This window comes from Toxotes jaculatrix, chromosome 2 (genome assembly GCF_017976425.1).
Source record: "Toxotes jaculatrix isolate fToxJac2 chromosome 2, fToxJac2.pri, whole genome shotgun sequence".
NCBI lineage: Eukaryota > Metazoa > Chordata > Actinopteri > Toxotidae > Toxotes > Toxotes jaculatrix.
The window spans coordinates 2,619,201-2,626,700 of NC_054395.1; the positions used below are offsets into that span (position 1 = coordinate 2,619,201).

General features: G+C 44.4%; 19 non-coding genes across 19 annotated transcripts; all 19 read left to right on the forward strand.

The window, feature by feature from the left end:
- The first annotated feature begins 180 nt into the window (after nucleotides 1-180).
- On the forward strand, nucleotides 181-299 carry LOC121178452. The gene has a single exon (XR_005893680.1). It is a non-coding gene; the product is annotated as a 5S ribosomal RNA (ribosomal RNA).
- A 284-nt stretch (nucleotides 300-583) lies between these two features.
- LOC121201406 lies at nucleotides 584-702 on the forward strand. Its single transcript, XR_005896651.1, has one exon. It is a non-coding gene; the product is annotated as a 5S ribosomal RNA (ribosomal RNA).
- A 275-nt stretch (nucleotides 703-977) lies between these two features.
- Nucleotides 978-1,096, forward strand: LOC121177656. The gene has a single exon (XR_005893312.1). It is a non-coding gene; the product is annotated as a 5S ribosomal RNA (ribosomal RNA).
- Nucleotides 1,097-1,380: 284 nt separating this feature from the next.
- On the forward strand, nucleotides 1,381-1,499 carry LOC121175962. Its single transcript, XR_005892839.1, has one exon. It is a non-coding gene; the product is annotated as a 5S ribosomal RNA (ribosomal RNA).
- A 275-nt stretch (nucleotides 1,500-1,774) lies between these two features.
- LOC121177663 lies at nucleotides 1,775-1,893 on the forward strand. The gene has a single exon (XR_005893313.1). It is a non-coding gene; the product is annotated as a 5S ribosomal RNA (ribosomal RNA).
- A 284-nt stretch (nucleotides 1,894-2,177) lies between these two features.
- LOC121201413 lies at nucleotides 2,178-2,296 on the forward strand. Its single transcript, XR_005896652.1, has one exon. It is a non-coding gene; the product is annotated as a 5S ribosomal RNA (ribosomal RNA).
- Nucleotides 2,297-2,571: 275 nt separating this feature from the next.
- On the forward strand, nucleotides 2,572-2,690 carry LOC121178486. The gene has a single exon (XR_005893712.1). It is a non-coding gene; the product is annotated as a 5S ribosomal RNA (ribosomal RNA).
- A 275-nt stretch (nucleotides 2,691-2,965) lies between these two features.
- Nucleotides 2,966-3,084, forward strand: LOC121178487. Its single transcript, XR_005893713.1, has one exon. It is a non-coding gene; the product is annotated as a 5S ribosomal RNA (ribosomal RNA).
- A 275-nt stretch (nucleotides 3,085-3,359) lies between these two features.
- On the forward strand, nucleotides 3,360-3,478 carry LOC121178405. The gene has a single exon (XR_005893635.1). It is a non-coding gene; the product is annotated as a 5S ribosomal RNA (ribosomal RNA).
- Nucleotides 3,479-3,753: 275 nt separating this feature from the next.
- On the forward strand, nucleotides 3,754-3,872 carry LOC121177668. The gene has a single exon (XR_005893314.1). It is a non-coding gene; the product is annotated as a 5S ribosomal RNA (ribosomal RNA).
- Nucleotides 3,873-4,147: 275 nt separating this feature from the next.
- LOC121176013 lies at nucleotides 4,148-4,266 on the forward strand. Its single transcript, XR_005892861.1, has one exon. It is a non-coding gene; the product is annotated as a 5S ribosomal RNA (ribosomal RNA).
- Nucleotides 4,267-4,541: 275 nt separating this feature from the next.
- On the forward strand, nucleotides 4,542-4,660 carry LOC121177014. The gene has a single exon (XR_005893149.1). It is a non-coding gene; the product is annotated as a 5S ribosomal RNA (ribosomal RNA).
- A 274-nt stretch (nucleotides 4,661-4,934) lies between these two features.
- Nucleotides 4,935-5,053, forward strand: LOC121177674. Its single transcript, XR_005893315.1, has one exon. It is a non-coding gene; the product is annotated as a 5S ribosomal RNA (ribosomal RNA).
- A 275-nt stretch (nucleotides 5,054-5,328) lies between these two features.
- LOC121201420 lies at nucleotides 5,329-5,447 on the forward strand. The gene has a single exon (XR_005896653.1). It is a non-coding gene; the product is annotated as a 5S ribosomal RNA (ribosomal RNA).
- Nucleotides 5,448-5,731: 284 nt separating this feature from the next.
- On the forward strand, nucleotides 5,732-5,850 carry LOC121201427. Its single transcript, XR_005896654.1, has one exon. It is a non-coding gene; the product is annotated as a 5S ribosomal RNA (ribosomal RNA).
- A 275-nt stretch (nucleotides 5,851-6,125) lies between these two features.
- Nucleotides 6,126-6,244, forward strand: LOC121177678. The gene has a single exon (XR_005893317.1). It is a non-coding gene; the product is annotated as a 5S ribosomal RNA (ribosomal RNA).
- A 275-nt stretch (nucleotides 6,245-6,519) lies between these two features.
- On the forward strand, nucleotides 6,520-6,638 carry LOC121201436. Its single transcript, XR_005896657.1, has one exon. It is a non-coding gene; the product is annotated as a 5S ribosomal RNA (ribosomal RNA).
- Nucleotides 6,639-6,913: 275 nt separating this feature from the next.
- LOC121201441 lies at nucleotides 6,914-7,032 on the forward strand. The gene has a single exon (XR_005896658.1). It is a non-coding gene; the product is annotated as a 5S ribosomal RNA (ribosomal RNA).
- A 275-nt stretch (nucleotides 7,033-7,307) lies between these two features.
- LOC121176245 lies at nucleotides 7,308-7,426 on the forward strand. The gene has a single exon (XR_005892930.1). It is a non-coding gene; the product is annotated as a 5S ribosomal RNA (ribosomal RNA).
- Nucleotides 7,427-7,500: the final 74 nt, after the last annotated feature.

Here is a 7,500-nt window from a genome sequence, read left to right on the forward strand (position 1 = left end):
AGAAACTTTATCAGATGATGAGTAGTCAGAAAATTCTTGTTAGGTGGAAAAGCTCATTTTTCGTGGCTTCTTGTGCTTGGATTTGTGGAGAAGTCCAGATGATCAATGTCCCTATTCAACATTGGATTTGTTTGTGGCGTTTTAGCATGTATAAAGAGCCTGTTTATAGGGTTTGCTGTTGCTTACGGCCATACCACCCTGAGCACGCCCGATCTCGTCTGATCTCGGAAGCTAAGCAGGGTAGGGCCTGGTTAGTACTTGAATGGGAGACCGCCTGGGAATACCAGGTGCTGTAAGCCTTTTATCCCCATCTTTGAGAATGAAGCAAAACGCCATCCCTAGATCACTGTGTGTCTGAGCCGGTGTTGGATAAAAATGGACTTGTAGGTAATCAAAGATAGTAAGAAACTTTATCAGATGATGAGTAGTCAGAAAATTCTTGTTAGGTGGAAAAGCTCATTTTTCGTGGCTTCTTGTGCTTGGATTTGTGGAGAAATCCAGATGATCAATGTCCCTATTCAACATTGGATTTGTTTGTGGCGTTTTAGCATGTATAAAGAGCCTGTTTATAGGGTTTGCTGTTGCTTACGGCCATACCACCCTGAGCACGCCCGATCTCGTCTGATCTCGGAAACTAAGCAGGGTAGGGCCTGGTTAGTACTTGGATGGGAGACCGCCTGGGAATACCAGGTGCTGTAAGCCTTTTATCCCCATCTTTGAGAAACACCATCCCTAGATCACTGTGTGTCTGAGCCGGTGTTGGATAAAAATGGACTTGTAGGTAATCAAAGATAGTAAGAAACTTTATCAGATGATGAGTAGTCAGAAAATTCTTGTTAGGTGGAAAAGCTCATTTTTCGTGGCTTCTTGTGCTTGGATTTGTGGAGAAGTCCAGATGATCAATGTCCCTATTCAACATTGGATTTGTTTGTGGCGTTTTAGCATGTATAAAGAGCCTGTTTATAGGGTTTGCTGTTGCTTACGGCCATACCACCCTGAGCACGCCCGATCTCGTCTGATCTCGGAAGCTAAGCAGGGTAGGGCCTGGTTAGTACTTGGATGGGAGACCGCCTGGGAATACCAGGTGCTGTAAGCCTTTTATCCCCATCTTTGAGAATGAAGCAAAACGCCATCCCTAGATCACTGTGTGTCTGAGCCGGTGTTGGATAAAAATGGACTTGTAGGTAATCAAAGATAGTAAGAAACTTTATCAGATGATGAGTAGTCAGAAAATTCTTGTTAGGTGGAAAAGCTCATTTTTCGTGGCTTCTTGTGCTTGGATTTGTGGAGAAATCCAGATGATCAATGTCCCTATTCAACATTGGATTTCTTCGTGGCGTTTTAGCATGTATAAAGAGCCTGTTTATAGGGTTTGCTGTTGCTTACGGCTATACCACCCTGAGCACGCCCGATCTCGTCTGATCTCGGAAACTAAGCAGGGTAGGGCCTGGTTAGTACTTGGATGGGAGACCGCCTGGGAATACCAGGTGCTGTAAGCCTTTTATCCCCATCTTTGAGAAACACCATCCCTAGATCACTGTGTGTCTGAGCCGGTGTTGGATAAAAATGGACTTGTAGGTAATCAAAGATAGTAAGAAACTTTATCAGATGATGAGTAGTCAGAAAATTCTTGTTAGGTGGAAAAGCTCATTTTTCGTGGCTTCTTGTGCTTGGATTTGTGGAGAAGTCCAGATGATCAATGTCCCTATTCAACATTGGATTTGTTTGTGGCGTTTTAGCATGTATAAAGAGCCTGTTTATAGGGTTTGCTGTTGCTTACGGCCATACCACCCTGAGCACGCCCGATCTCGTCTGATCTCGGAAGCTAAGCAGGGTAGGGCCTGGTTAGTACTTGGATGGGAGACCGCCTGGGAATACCAGGTGCTGTAAGCCTTTTATCCCCATCTTTGAGAATGAAGCAAAACGCCATCCCTAGATCACTGTGTGTCTGAGCCGGTGTTGGATAAAAATGGACTTGTAGGTAATCAAAGATAGTAAGAAACTTTATCAGATGATGAGTAGTCAGAAAATTCTTGTTAGGTGGAAAAGCTCATTTTTCGTGGCTTCTTGTGCTTGGATTTGTGGAGAAATCCAGATGATCAATGTCCCTATTCAACATTGGATTTCTTCGTGGCGTTTTAGCATGTATAAAGAGCCTGTTTATAGGGTTTGCTGTTGCTTACGGCCATACCACCCTGAGCACGCCCGATCTCGTCTGATCTCGGAAACTAAGCAGGGTAGGGCCTGGTTAGTACTTGGATGGGAGACCGCCTGGGAATACCAGGTGCTGTAAGCCTTTTATCCCCATCTTTGAGAAACACCATCCCTAGATCACTGTGTGTCTGAGCCGGTGTTGGATAAAAATGGACTTGTAGGTAATCAAAGATAGTAAGAAACTTTATCAGATGATGAGTAGTCAGAAAATTCTTGTTAGGTGGAAAAGCTCATTTTTCGTGGCTTCTTGTGCTTGGATTTGTGGAGAAATCCAGATGATCAATGTCCCTATTCAACATTGGATTTCTTCGTGGCGTTTTAGCATGTATAAAGAGCCTGTTTATAGGGTTTGCTGTAGCTTACGGCCATACCACCCTGAGCACGCCCGATCTCGTCTGATCTCGGAAGCTAAGCAGGGTAGGGCCTGGTTAGTACTTGGATGGGAGACCGCCTGGGAATAACAGGTGCTGTAAGCCTTTTATCCCCATCTTTGAGAAACACCATCCCTAGATCACTGTGTGTCTGAGCCGGTGTTGGATAAAAATGGACTTGTAGGTAATCAAAGATAGTAAGAAACTTTATCAGATGATGAGTAGTCAGAAAATTCTTGTTAGGTGGAAAAGCTCATTTTTCGTGGCTTCTTGTGCTTGGATTTGTGGAGAAATCCAGATGATCAATGTCCCTATTCAACATTGGATTTCTTCGTGGCGTTTTAGCATGTATAAAGAGCCTGTTTATAGGGTTTGCTGTAGCTTACGGCCATACCACCCTGAGCACGCCCGATCTCGTCTGATCTCGGAAGCTAAGCAGGGTAGGGCCTGGTTAGTACTTGGATGGGAGACCGCCTGGGAATAACAGGTGCTGTAAGCCTTTTATCCCCATCTTTGAGAAACACCATCCCTAGATCACTGTGTGTCTGAGCCGGTGTTGGATAAAAATGGACTTGTAGGTAATCAAAGATAGTAAGAAACTTTATCAGATGATGAGTAGTCAGAAAATTCTTGTTAGGTGGAAAAGCTCATTTTTCGTGGCTTCTTGTGCTTGGATTTGTGGAGAAATCCAGATGATCAATGTCTCTATTCAACATTGGATTTGTTTGTGGCGTTTTAGCATGTATAAAGAGCCTGTTTATAGGGTTTGCTGTTGCTTACGGCCATACCACCCTGAGCACGCCCGATCTCGTTTGATCTCGGAAGCTAAGCAGGGTAGGGCCTGGTTAGTACTTGGATGGGAGACCGCCTGGGAATACCAGGTGCTGTAAGCCTTTTATCCCCATCTTTGAGAAACACCATCCCTAGATCACTGTGTGTCTGAGCCGGTGTTGGATAAAAATGGACTTGTAGGTAATCAAAGATAGTAAGAAACTTTATCAGATGATGAGTAGTCAGAAAATTCTTGTTAGGTGGAAAAGCTCATTTTTCGTGGCTTCTTGTGCTTGGATTTGTGGAGAAATCCAGATGATCAATGTCCCTATTCAACATTGGATTTCTTCGTGGCGTTTTAGCATGTATAAAGAGCCTGTTTATAGGGTTTGCTGTTGCTTACGGCCATACCACCCTGAGCACGCCCGATCTCGTCTGATCTCGGAAGCTAAGCAGGGTAGGGCCTGGTTAGTACTTGGATGGGAGACCGCCTGGGAATACCAGGTGCTGTAAGCCTTTTATCCCCATCTTTGAGAAACACCATCCCTAGATCACTGTGTGTCTGAGCCGGTGTTGGATAAAAATGGACTTGTAGGTAATCAAAGATAGTAAGAAACTTTATCAGATGATGAGTAGTCAGAAAATTCTTGTTAGGTGGAAAAGCTCATTTTTCGTGGCTTCTTGTGCTTGGATTTGTGGAGAAATCCAGATGATCAATGTCCCTATTCAACATTGGATTTCTTCGTGGCGTTTTAGCATGTATAAAGAGCCTGTTTATAGGGTTTGCTGTTGCTTACGGCCATACCACCCTGAGCACGCCCGATCTCGTCTGATCTCGGAAACGAAGCAGGGTAGGGCCTGGTTAGTACTTGGATGGGAGACCGCCTGGGAATACCAGGTGCTGTAAGCCTTTTATCCCCATCTTTGAGAAACACCATCCCTAGATCACTGTGTGTCTGAGCCGGTGTTGGATAAAAATGGACTTGTAGGTAATCAAAGATAGTAAGAAACTTTATCAGATGATGAGTAGTCAGAAAATTCTTGTTAGGTGGAAAAGCTCATTTTTCGTGGCTTCTTGTGCTTGGATTTGTGGAGAAATCCAGATGATCAATGTCCCTATTCAACATTGGATTTGTTTGTGGCGTTTTAGCATGTATAAAGAGCCTGTTTATAGGGTTTGCTGTTGCTTACGGCCATACCACCCTGAGCACGCCCGATCTCGTCTGATCTCGGAAACTAAGCAGGGTAGGACCTGGTTAGTACTTGGATGGGAGACCGCCTGGGAATACCAGGTGCTGTATCCTTTTATCCCCATCTTTGAGAAACACCATCCCTAGATCACTGTGTGTCTGAGCCGGTGTTGGATAAAAATGGACTTGTAGGTAATCAAAGATAGTAAGAAACTTTATCAGATGATGAGTAGTCAGAAAATTCTTGTTAGGTGGAAAAGCTCATTTTTCGTGGCTTCTTGTGCTTGGATTTGTGGAGAAATCCAGATGATCAATGTCCCTATTCAACATTGGATTTCTTCGTGGCGTTTTAGCATGTATAAAGAGCCTGTTTATAGGGATTGCTGTTGCTTACGGCCATACCACCCTGAGCACGCCCGATCTCGTCTGATCTCGGAAGCTAAGCAGGGTAGGGCCTGGTTAGTACTTGGATGGGAGACCGCCTGGGAATACCAGGTGCTGTAAGCCTTTTATCCCCATCTTTGAGAAACACCATCCCTAGATCACTGTGTGTCTGAGCCGGTGTTGGATAAAAATGGACTTGTAGGTAATCAAAGATAGTAAGAAACTTTATCAGATGATGAGTAGTCAGAAAATTCTTGTTAGGTGGAAAAGCTCATTTTTCGTGGCTTCTTGTGCTTGGATTTGTGGAGAAGTCCAGATGATCAATGTCCCTATTCAACATTGGATTTGTTTGTGGCGTTTTAGCATGTATAAAGAGCCTGTTTATAGGGTTTGCTGTTGCTTACGGCCATACCACCCTGAGCACGCCCGATCTCGTCTGATCTCGGAAACTAAGCAGGGTAGGGCCTGGTTAGTACTTGGATGGGAGACCGCCTGGGAATACCAGGTGCTGTAAGCCTTTTATCCCCATCTTTGAGAATGAAGCAAAACGCCATCCCTAGATCACTGTGTGTCTGAGCCGGTGTTGGATAAAAGTGGACTTGTAGGTAATCAAAGATAGTAAGAAACTTTATCAGATGATGAGTAGTCAGAAAATTCTTGTTAGGTGGAAAAGCTCATTTTTCGTGGCTTCTTGTGCTTGGATTTGTGGAGAAATCCAGATGATCAATGTCCCTATTCAACATTGGATTTCTTCGTGGCGTTTTAGCATGTATAAAGAGCCTGTTTATAGGGTTTGCTGTTGCTTACGGCCATACCACCCTGAGCACGCCCGATCTCGTCTGATCTCGGAAACTAAGCAGGGTAGGGCCTGGTTAGTACTTGGATGGGAGACCGCCTGGGAATACCAGGTGCTGTAAGCCTTTTATCCCCATCTTTGAGAAACACCATCCCTAGATCACTGTGTGTCTGAGCCGGTGTTGGATAAAAATGGACTTGTAGGTAATCAAAGATAGTAAGAAACTTTATCAGATGATGAGTAGTCAGAAAATTCTTGTTAGGTGGAAAAGCTCATTTTTCGTGGCTTCTTGTGCTTGGATTTGTGGAGAAATCCAGATGATCAATGTCCCTATTCAACATTGGATTTCTTCGTGGCGTTTTAGCATGTATAAAGAGCCTGTTTATAGGGTTTGCTGTTGCTTACGGCCATACCACCCTGAGCACGCCCGATCTCGTCTGATCTCGGAAGCTAAGCAGGGTAGGGCCTGGTTAGTACTTGGATGGGAGACCGCCTGGGAATACCAGGTGCTGTAAGCCTTTTATCCCCATCTTTGAGAAACACCATCCCTAGATCACTGTGTGTCTGAGCCGGTGTTGGATAAAAATGGACTTGTAGGTAATCAAAGATAGTAAGAAACTTTATCAGATGATGAGTAGTCAGAAAATTCTTGTTAGGTGGAAAAGCTCATTTTTCGTGGCTTCTTGTGCTTGGATTTGTGGAGAAATCCAGATGATCAATGTCCCTATTCAACATTGGATTTCTTCGTGGCGTTTTAGCATGTATAAAGAGCCTGTTTATAGGGTTTGCTGTTGCTTACGGCCATACCACCCTGAGCACGCCCGATCTCGTCTGATCTCGGAAACTAAGCAGGGTAGGGCCTGGTTAGTACTTGGATGGGAGACCGCCTGGGAATACCAGGTGCTGTAAGCCTTTTATCCCCATCTTTGAGAAACACCATCCCTAGATCACTGTGTGTCTGAGCCGGTGTTGGATAAAAATGGACTTGTAGGTAATCAAAGATAGTAAGAAACTTTATCAGATGATGAGTAGTCAGAAAATTCTTGTTAGGTGGAAAAGCTCATTTTTCGTGGCTTCTTGTGCTTGGATTTGTGGAGAAATCCAGATGATCAATGTCCCTATTCAACATTGGATTTCTTCGTGGCGTTTTAGCATGTATAAAGAGCCTGTTTATAGGGTTTGCTGTTGCTTACGGCCATACCACCCTGAGCACGCCCGATCTCGTCTGATCTCGGAAACTAAGCAGGGTAGGGCCTGGTTAGTACTTGGATGGGAGACCGCCTGGGAATACCAGGTGCTGTAAGCCTTTTATCCCCATCTTTGAGAAACACCATCCCTAGATCACTGTGTGTCTGAGCCGGTGTTGGATAAAAATGGACTTGTAGGTAATCAAAGATAGTAAGAAACTTTATCAGATGATGAGTAGTCAGAAAATTCTTGTTAGGTGGAAAAGCTCATTTTTCGTGGCTTCTTGTGCTTGGATTTGTGGAGAAATCCAGATAATCAATGTCTCTATTCAACATTGGATTTGTTTGTGGCGTTTTAGCATGTATAAAGAGCCTGTTTATAGGGTTTGCTGTTGCTTACGGCCATACCACCCTGAGCACGCCAGATCTCGTCTGATCTCGAAAGCTAAGCAGGGTAGGGCCTGGTTAGTACTTGGATGGGAGACCGCCTGGGAATACCAGGTGCTGTAAGCCTTTTATCCCCATCTTTGAGAATGAAGCAAAACGCCATCCCTAGATCACTGTGTGTCTGAGCCGGTGTTGGATAA